The 11,137-nt window shown below is 38.3% G+C and overlaps 1 pseudogene; it reads right to left on the bottom strand.

Annotated features, from left to right (window-relative positions):
- Positions 1-5,424: 5,424 nt before the first annotated feature.
- Positions 5,425-10,903, bottom strand: LOC101340684 (mitochondrial assembly of ribosomal large subunit protein 1 pseudogene; annotated as a pseudogene).
- Between the last annotated feature and the right edge of the window lie 234 nt (positions 10,904-11,137).

Here is an 11,137-nt window from a genome sequence, read left to right as displayed (position 1 = left end):
AGCTCTTCTATGACATTGTCCATTTCTGAGATCTTGTTGTTTATCTTTTGGATTTCTAATTGTTGTTTTTGTATGATTTCTAGTTGTGAATTTATTTTAGCATTTTTTCTTGTATTATTTTCTAAAATTATTCCATTTTTTGTCTGTATTTTCCATGAATTTGTCTATTTTTTCCTCATTTTTGTCTGTTTTTTGCTTCAACTCATGGATAATTCTGAATATTAGAGATTTGAATTCCCTATCCATTAACTCTACTTCCTTTTCTTCTATGGAAAGTCATCTGGTGTTTTATTTTGGATGTCTATGGAACCGTCTTTTCCTGTTTTTGTAAATGTTTTGATATTGTCTCTGTCTTTGGGGCATTCAGTAGTTCTTTTCCTTGTTTACTGATTGTAGGTTTATTTGTTTCGTCCTGCTTTTTTGTTTTATTTGGTTTTGTCTGAGCAGGTGGGCTGTGCGTTCATTGTTGTTTGCTCATCTGTGGGCACGATACTTGTCATCTCCTTCTCCAATGGGCAGGGTTAGTCACTCAGATATGGTACAGCAGGGCAGGTCCAGCTGAAGGGGACTTTCTGGGATGGGTTGTTTACAGCACGTACCAGGGCTGACAGTGTGGACTGGAAATCTGTGCAGGACAGGTTCCAGTAGGCCGTGCCTGTGCTGCTTGGGAGTGTGATGTTCAGTGCACAGTGCAGGTAGGCAGGAAGGAAGGGGTAGGTTGTGATGTGTGGAACTAAGATGGGTATGGGAAAGACGAGAGAGAGGAGAGAGGAACAGGAGCCAAAAACATACACACAAAGAAAAAAGAGTGCTAAGGGAGCTTGCTATTGGAGTGGAGAGATGAAAGATTGAGAAATGAGGAAAAACAAAAAGAAAAAAGAAAACGGGTAAAAGAAAAAATGAGTAAACTGACAAACTGAAAATGAAGAAAGACAAAAAGGGAATAAGAAAGAGAAGAAAAGAAAAAGAAACAAACAAACGAACAAAAAAAACCCAAAACAAAAAGAAAATAAAATGCCCCCAGGGATGTCCCTGTGTGTCTGCACAGAGTAAGGGAGTAGCTTCCAAGCTGTGCAGTACTGCCTGGCTAGAACGGGCTCCCAAACTGAGAAAAGAAAAAGAAAACAAACAAACAAATCAAAACAGAACAAATCAAAGCAAACAAACAAAAGAGCCCCAGGTGTCCCACTTGCATGGTGGCACGGGCTGGGAAGCAGTTTCACAGTCAAGCGGTATTTTGCAGCCTTTCAGGAAGAAGCAAAGATGGCACACGGAGCCAGGTGTTTGAGAGAAAGGAGGCGGAGTGGTGAGAGATAAGGAAGAAATCTAAAGAAGCAAAAAAAAGCAACACCAGCAGCCAACAAAAGGCACTCAGGGAGCAAGTCAGTGCAGGTTGGTGGAATCCAAGAGACATCAAGGTGAAGCTGGTGCTTCCTGGCCAAGAGACTACGGCTGCAGGAAGCAGAGGAGGCTAAGTGGGGGTGAAGAAGGGTGGGGGTGGGAAAGCCTATGTTACTGGTTAATGGTTGTTCTGTCTTCTGCTGAAAGTTCCATGAAGGTGCTTTCTCATACTCTCTGTTCGTTGATCTCCGATAGGAGTCCAAGATGGCAGGTCCATGCTGCGGTAGCTGATAGGGGACCTATGCATGTATCTCTCCTTGCTCTCTGTTCTCGGTCAGTTTCTTATTCCATTCAGTGCTTGGCTGAGTTCTTTATCTCTTCATTTGATGCTTAGGGTTTCAAGATTGAGGTGTGACTCTGTTTGACTTAGTTTTTCTGACCTTAGCTGTGGAGGGAAGGCATGGTGCTTCTGACTATAGTGCCATGTTTCCTGGAAGTCCTGAACACTGGTTTTGTGTTGTTCAAGGAGCACTGACATCTGTGAACACACTAGTTTCTCATTGTCTCTTCTCTATTTTTCCTACTGAACCAAAGGATATTAGGTTGAGATCAAGCAGTGGTTGGTGTAAGCTCAGAGTTCTTTTAGACTCTTTGGAAAGCCAGTTAGCAGTCCTGTTTTTGTGCCATTAATCAAGGATTAAAAGGAAGAATCATTTTATTCTGTTCATAAAAATATTTCTTAAGTCTCCTGTTACCCTGTCTTCCACTGACATCCATTTTCAGCAATACAGGTGCTCTGTCCTGGTTTATATTAAACTATTGCAAAAAAAACCAAGCAAACAAACAAAAAAAAAAAAAAAAAACACACAAAATTAATGAAAAGGAGGAAGAGAGGATTTTAAAATCAAATTAATTTAAATACTTAGGACTATCTTGACAAAGATAAAGTTATATATACATATAATGCATATTACAGAAATGATAGCTTTGGGGGACATTATCTAGAGAATCTGAGTAATTAAAAAAATGCCTATACCTTTTTAAATTATTTAAGAAATTCAGATGGAAGTCATAGCCTGGTGTAGCTGATAAGGTGGACTGCAGGATAAACACAAAAGTCTGTTTGTACCAGCCAGACTTTATGATTGATAAATATTGCCTTAGCCATATTGATTGTGCAGTGATCCACATCAGTCAATAAAGCTACAGCTGTAAACTACATGCACAGAACAAAGCATAAAGGATACACTCAGTAAATAGTGATTGACTGATTTCTAGATTCCATCATTTGCTTTTATTTGTCATATACATAAATACAGGTAATAATCTGGCCCAGAGCTCTTTTGGCAATTGTGGATCTATAGTCTTGCTTCAGAATCTCCATATTTAGAAACGTAGATATAAATACCATGACATTTATTTTTCAGGTTGTTAAAATTATTGTCCATGCACATAGATTCCAGCATAATGAATTTCTATTGCATTTCTGTCTGTTTCTCTCCAAATCTATAGAAGGCAGAAAGCATGACTGGAATATCTAACTTGCAACTTTGCATACCAATACACCAAAAGAAAAATGGTAAAACCCAAAGTAAATCAATGTTAAGCATTTTCACTTAAAAAGTGGTCATAATGTTTGATCTCTGGAAAATAAGAGATAAAGTTCCTTTGTTGTACAAGAATAGTCCCATATAACGTAGAGACCAAAAGTCATGAACTGAGCCACCTTTGAGGGCTGGGAGGGAACAATAAGCATATGAAGCAGAATATAAGATAATAGAGAATGGTGGTAAATATGGTGACCTGGAGAGTGGATGTGCCACCTGAAAGTTTTCAAATAACTAATGGAAAGCAAAACAAAAACAATAAGCTGGACAAACAAAATCATGGGAGATTGTTTGTTGGCATTCTTCTGCCAGATTTAGCCCAATGATCTTAATATCTAAGGTGTTGTCTTAGAAATGATGCTTAAGTGTGTGTTATGGATTGAATTGCATCCTCTCAAAATATATGCTGCAATTCTAACCCCTGTACCTGTAAATATGATCCCGTTTAAAAATATAGGTTTTCTTTTGTTATATTAATGAGGTCATACCAGAGTAGGGTGGGCCCTAAGCCTAATAACTTCTGAATTATAAAAAGAATAGCATAGACATAGAGACACAGGATGGCAAGACAGAGGACATCAACATACAAAGAAATGCCAAGGATTGCCAGCAGACACCAGACGCTAGGAGAGAGGCTCACAGAAAGCATCATGCAGCTGAGACTGTAATTTGAACTTGTAGCCTCCAGAACAGTTAGAAAATAAATTTTTGTTCTTTAAAGCCACGCCCATGTGGCATTTCTGTTACAGAGGCACTAAATAATTAAGACACTGTGTCAAGAGTATATCCCTAACTAGATTTTAATATCTTGGAGGAAATCTAGTGTAGTTAATTTACTACTGTATCTCTCCAGCTACTTAGTGCCTAGCCCATACTATTTGCTCATTAATTTACCACCCCATAAAATAAAATGTTTAAATACAATTGTAATATTAGTTTCCTGGTTTATTTGTACATCTTCTTTTGGGGGTCTAATTAATTGTATCCCCACTTGTTGTTTAAATTAGATTTTCCACAAATTAAAAACTACATATACTGAGTAAATTAATCTTTCCATGAGTTATAGATATTAGTATCTTAAGAAATTTATAGTTTACTTTTTTTTTATGTTTGGAGAACAGCAATACAATTTATTTTCTTGTTTATGGTAGGGAAAGGTTTTTTGATGGTACTAACAGAGCAAAGTGGTGGCAGAAGGTTTGGGAACGGCTACTTTAAAAGGCTTTGGGAGACTTGGGTTTTTTTGTTTGGCTACGTGATTGAATGCATAAATGCTTTGTGCTTTTGACTATCACCACCTAAGGACAGTGCACCAGTGAAGAGATGCAGCCTCTGTGGACTTTAAACTGACTGGCAAATAGGAAGCTTCAGCTTGTCTTCCAGGATGCTTAGTCTGCCAATACAGTTCAGCCTAATTGATCTTTACTTTGAGCAGACTTCAAAATAAATGCTTTGTGAAGACTCCTGGGGTAGTCAGAGATGGTATGACAGTGTTTAAAGGCGCAACATCTACCAGTGACAGGCACTGTCTGTGGGCCTCACGAAACTATTTTGAAGATTTTTAAAACAATGATAAATTAAAAAATCAAGAAAAATGAAAGGCCACCTAAAATATTACATAAAATGCAGCGGGATTTCTTGTACACTATACAAGCAGCTGTTTGAAAGTAAGTCAAAAGGTAGAGAATACAGGAAAACAACTTTTGGAGTATAATTTGAATGACTGTGATAAGGTATTTGCCCTTTGATAATGAACTTGTTTGCCCTAGCCTTAATTTAATGGCAAAGCCCGGTAAGGACAGTTGTATGGGTATGGGTGGTCTCCAAGGCCATGCTGCTCTCTGAGTTGTTTTGATGTTGCTTTTTGCTCAGAAGATGATCATAGTCATCATGTTACACTGATCTGAAGGGCATTTATAATAACCCTTAAAAAAAACCATTTCATCTCATTTGTATTTCAAGATAAATTACTACATGAACTAGATAAGTTTTTCTGACGATCTGTATACTGATTAGACATTTTGAAAATGGCTTGAAATGTTTTCAGAAAAGCAGTTTATTTTGTAGTTTTAGCCAAAAAATGCCCTTTTTTTGGTCACTGAATTCATCTAACATTCATGATTTGTTTTCATACAATGTATCAAAATTGCAAAAAAACAAAAAACAAAAAACCATGGACTGACTTTCTGGTTGGATTTCAGGTGAGATGTGTCGAATGCCAGAATTCTTCCTTCATATTGTATTTTCTCCAGTATTTGATTTTTCTTAATACAGATAGGTGCTGCATTTATATCTGCTGGTTAAAATTCTGTCATATTTCACTTCTAGCCTTTTAATGTGGTAAATCATGTTTTACTTTCAATTAAGCATTGGTAATTTGGAGTATCTGGTAATAGCTAGGATATAAATCTGTAACTGAGTTTTGTACTCACCATGTATGGATCATTCCTCATCTATAATGTGCCCCCAATGCAGCTTCATTTTCCAGATATGATTTTATTCACACTTGAACTCCACTGGAGACAGGGATGAAGTGTTGTCTTCTAGTCCAAGAATGAAGTCTTCAGGTAATGTCTCAGGTGCTGTCTGAGCTAACTGGTCATCATAAGAAAGCAGGGTCCATAATTTCTCTAATTCATAGGTTTCTCTGGTTTCTGGAAGCATGAAGTGAATCACCATGTTGCCAAAGTCTACACAGAGCCAGTCATCAGTGTCCTTTCCTTCTATCTTAACATGAGGGTCACTTTTACACTTCACGTATCTGTACATTTTCACAATGTAGTAGGCCATGGCATGTAAGTGTTGGGTGGAGGTTCCACTCCCAATCACAAAGTAATCTGTATATTTCATCTCAGGAGGAAACTTGATTAAACAAATGTCTTGCATTTTCTTGCCTCAGAAGTGAAACCAGTGTATCAATGTCAAACTTGAGACTAATATGATCTGCTGCGCTCGACTCCTGGCGCCCCTCGTCAGCAACACCCTCCGCCTGCTCCTCCAGCCGGGTCCCGCTGTGCAGGCCTCGCGTAGGGCTGAGGCCCAGGTAGGCCAAGCCGAGAGGCGGGCCCAAGGGAGGTCGGGTCCCTGCACCCACTGTGGGCCTCAATCCACGGGAGAGGGCCCCACACCACTATAGTTTACATTTTTATTAGTGCATTTCCTTTAAAAGAAACACTGAGGTTGATTTATTCATCACTAGATTAAAGTCAATTTCATAAAAAGTTTAATACCAGTGGCCTGCAATGTCCCACTCCCACTGCATCTTCTAATCTCCTTACCTCCCCCTTAACACACAGACACACTTGAAACCTAAGTACTAACACTACCTGAGATTGGAATCAGTAGTACCAACAGTTTAATTACAACACAAAGGCTGATTAGTTTTACAAGCTTATCCATAAATACCATTTTTAGGTTTTGAAAGGGCACCTTAAAACTGAGTCACCTGGCATGACTAAATGACTGACACAGGTCTGGAACCAAACTACCCTTTGCCCTAGATCTGACTTCTGCCTTCAGAATATGTGCACCTACACCCTTGAATGAATAAGTATGTGGTTATGCTTACTTAAGATTATGATAAAAATGCTCTGTTCTCAGAAAGAATGCTCACAGCTGATGTATGACAAAGTTATAGTTTATGGTTAAGATGTTCCAGAAAGAGAATGACGGGAATGTTTCCTGAAAAGATGTTTACATAAGATTGGTCTCAGAAAATCGCTTATGCAGTCTGTGATTAACCGATATTGTGAAAGGTATACTTGTGATTCGTGTATAACCCCCAGCCCTCTCTATAAAAATCCCTCTCCCCTTTCAGACTTTGCAGCACTTGTTATTTTACCAAGTGTTTGCCCAGCTTCGGCTGTAACAAATTCTCAATAAAACTCTATCATTTCTCTCCTTACAGAGTTCTTATTATTTTTTTAATACTTCGACAGGGTCAACTATATCAACCCTTAAGGAGTCCTGGTGGTACGGTGGTTAAAGCACTAAGCTTCTAAATGAAAAGTCAATGGTTCAAACCCGCCAGCCACTCCATGGGGGAAAGATGTGGTAGTTTGCTTCCATAAAGATTTCAGCCTTGGAAACCCTATGGGACAGTCCTACTCCATCCTATAGGGTCGCTATAAGTCAGAATCAACTTGACGTCAATGGGTTATATCAGCCCTTCTTCCTCTCCTTTCATACATTCTATCACTGTTATTCCTGTGTAATTCTCTATACTTGTCATCCTTTCACTAACCCCTCTGACGGGGCCCTCTGTGTTCCTGTTCTATTAAAGCAATATTTTCTACCTTTTCTGTAGTGTTCTTTCTACTTTTGTTCATAACTGAAATAGTTTTTCCCAATGTAACCAACAACCTTTTACACTATGACTTGACTTAGATTCTACTACAACTTGACTTGGAAACCCTGGTGGTGTAGTGGTTAAGAGCTACGGCTGCTAATCAAAAGGTCGGCAGTTGAAATCCACCAGGTGCTCCTTGGAAACCCTGTGGGGCGGTTCTACTCTGTCTATAGGGTTGCTAAGAGTCAGAATCGACTCAACGGCAGTGGGTTTGGTTTCTTGCAGGGGGTATTACTTGACTTAGAAAGTAAAGTATATACGCCATCTTCTTCCTTGTAGCTCTCTGATTTTCACACAATTGCTTTATCAATTTCCCTCAACGTTTGCTATTTTAAACAAATACTCTATGTCCCATCTTTGTTTCTATAATATATCTCTCTCAAGACAAATAATCATATTTTTTTTTCCAGTTATTTTAGCTCATTGACTACGGTCATCTACTCCCTCCAAGTCTTTGGCATTTCCACAGTGGTTTCAGTATCCTCGTGATGATTTTTAAATTATTCTTTCATCAATTATCCTCCTCAATTTTAATAATCTTCATCCCATGACATGAATGCTAGCTGAATGTAGCCATATGACTTTGGGTCTCATGTCCACTTAGAAATGCACTGTCTCCAAGATTTTGCTCTCTTTAGTGTTGCTGAGATCACAACATTATATGCTTGTACTTCTTTCCCATTTAATTATAAACCTCTGGTCACTCACTGGTTGAGGCTATAGACCTCTCTTATTTTCACTTCTTCTCTTCTGCTTAGAAAGCATGATCTGCCCTTTTTACTCAAAATTCCTCTTCCTCTTATCTTCTTTTCCTATATTAATCCCAGCCTTGGGTTACTCTCTCCACATGCTTTTTCTGCCTTAGCTTCTATCTTATCTCCAGGAGGACCTGTTGGCCATCTACTCTTAGGATTTCAGCTACTGTATCTCCATGTGCTACTCCCAGATCATTATCTCCAGTCCTAACCTGTCTTCTGACTGCTATGTCCTAATCACTGCTTCATTGACCTTTGCACTTGGATATCTTCCAGCAACTCATGTCAAACTTGACATTTACAAAACTGGAGTAATCTATTCTTTTCTCAAATGTATTCTTCTTCCTGAATTTTTTAAACATTTCTGCTAATGGTGGCCTCTATTCTCTCCCAATGGCAAAGATTAAAACTTGCTTTGTTTTACTGCACGTTTTGCCTTAATATCCCAATTTGTTGAATTTCTGACCTCTGTAGACTTTTTGGAGCCCTGCTGGCACAGTGGTTAAGAGCTCAGCCGCTAACCAGAAGGTTGGCAGTTCAAATCTACCAGCAGCTCCTTGGAAACCCTAAGGAGCAGTTCTAGTCTGACCTATAAGTTTGCTATGAGTTGGAATCGACTCAATGGCAACAAGTTTGATTTGATTTTGGTAGACTTTGTATGAGCCCTGGTAGCACAGTGGTTAAGTGCTTGGCTGCTAACCAAAAGGTCAGTGGTTTGAGAAAGATGTGGCAGTCTGCTTCTGTAAAGATTACAGCCTATGAAACCCTATGGGGCTGTTCTACTCTGTCCTAGAGGATTGCTATGAGTCAGAATTGACTAGATGGCAATGGGTTTGGGTGTTTTTTTGTAGAGTTTGTATGTTAGAGAGGGCTGGAGTAGGAGAAATGTCCATCAGCCAGCAGGTGGGATAAGGCTTGGCAAGCTCTCTCCTTCTCAGTCCCCTATCCCATAAGCGTTTGTTATGGAGAAGTCTCTGGGCATATTTCACAATGGTTAGTCTTCCCCTCCCCACTACTTGTTACAAGCAGGGATTTGATTAGTCTGGCTTTTCCATTTTTCAAAATCTATTTTCTATAAATAAACTTTAGTCAGAAACCATTGAGTCTCTAACGTTGAGATTGAAACCCCATCTCCTCAAAATTTTTTTTCTTTCTCCCCCTCAAGATAATTGTCTCCTCTCAAAGCCTATTTTGAAGTGCAGTGGACTTACGTAGTTTACAGGAAAATTTTATGGGTGTTTTTCCTCCTCTTTACATTTTTACTGTAATATATTTTCTGAAAGTTGTGAGTTGAACTTGCCACTCTGTACATAGAGAAGGGCTGGTGAGTGGAATACACGGAAAGGCAGAAAATGTCTTTTATTATTTCAGGGGTTTATATCACTAAGGGCCCTGGAGGCACAACTGTTAAGCACTCGGCTAACTGAAAGATTGGCTAACTTCTCTGGGAGAAAAGACCTGACCATCAGCTTCCTTAAAGATTACAGCCCAGGAAGCCCTATGGAGCAGTTCTTCCCTGCCACATAGGGTCACTGTGAGTCGGATTTGACTGGATGGCACCTAAAAACAAAAACTACATATTATCTAGGAGTGTGATAACTTAAGTTTCAGAAAAGCATGGTCATCACATGATCACACCAGAAACGCTGAAAGATTCCAGGGACCAGAAGAAAGCAGTATCTTCAATTTCTAAATACTGACCCAAAAGTAGACAGGTAGACATTGAGTCTAACAGTTACTAACATTTCTGAACTAACAAAGATTTGTGAGCCTGGCATAGTTCATAAGAGTTTTAACGAGAATTACAAGTGTTTCTAAGTACTCAGTAAAGAAAAGTATGTTTAGATTTTGTTGAAAAGTTTCTAAAAACATGAACATGACTGAACTACAGGAACTTAAGAAACTGTAGAAGAATGCTAATGAAACATTAGAGTAATTAAATAAAAGAGGCAAAAAGAAACCCCTCTGCAGTGCAAAGAGACAGACGTCAGAGAAATGGGGAAAAATTGGAAATGGCAGGTGGAAATACCATAGGACAAATCACATAGAAGTACTGGTTGTGAATCAGCAACAAGCTACAGTCCACGTGGGAAAAAAGCCTAAACTGAGATAGGCACTACAACGAGAGATATTAAGTATTAGTTAAACACATTTATATTCAGTGGGATTGTTAATTTACATAAATTGAAATATATAAATAAATAATTTAAATTATTAATAATAAATATAAGAGCCTGCTAAAAAATGGCACGCTGGCCAAAGAGAATACATATGTTATCATTCAACCAAAGAAGTGCCTTTAATGCGAGAGAATATCTGCAATTAATCTTGCTATTGCTGGGTAGCGTAAATTAATTAAATGTACAACTACTATTAATAAAACATCATTGAACTCTGACTACTAAATAAATTAAGGGAAAGAATAGAAAATCTTCCAGATTAAGAAGCCTATATAGTACACAAAATGGAAAAATGACTGATTTGTATTCCATAGTGGGGGAAAAATATCTTACTTTAAAGTCTAATCCCTTTTTCACTTTAACCATCAGAAGGTTAGAAATTATGATCTTTTCCCCCTTGACTTTTAAAGGGTTATCCAATGTGTAATGTGCACTATCTAATATGGTGAATGATGTTGATATCTATTAAGGCAGTTATTCAACAACACAGATCATATTTGTGTATTTATTCTAAATTCCCATGTAAAGCAATGTATCCTATTTAAACTTGTTGTCTATAGAAACTATGTTCACTCTCAGGTCTTGAAGGAAACCCGAGTCTGTGATGCCAATATCACATTTACTTCTGGATTTTTTTCCCATTGGACTATCTGCCAACTTCACCAAACCCATGTTAACACCACTATAGGTGACCCAAACTTACAGAATTCGTATGCCAAAATACGTTTCAGCAACATACAAGAGGTTTTACTCAGATCTTTCTACAGAGCTAAGTGAAAGCTGACATGATTATTTGTTTATATAGAAGAGCATATGGAAGACATCTTTGCTTTATAGTGTATATCTGTTTGCCCCTGGCAATGAATTATAAAAATTTAGTTATACCACAACAATCTACTAAGCTGT

The sequence above is a fragment of the Trichechus manatus genome, unplaced genomic scaffold (assembly GCF_000243295.1).
Source record: "Trichechus manatus latirostris isolate Lorelei unplaced genomic scaffold, TriManLat1.0 scaffold00009, whole genome shotgun sequence".
In the NCBI taxonomy this organism is placed as follows: Eukaryota; Metazoa; Chordata; class Mammalia; order Sirenia; family Trichechidae; genus Trichechus; species Trichechus manatus.
This window is presented reverse-complemented; position numbering and strand designations above follow the sequence as displayed.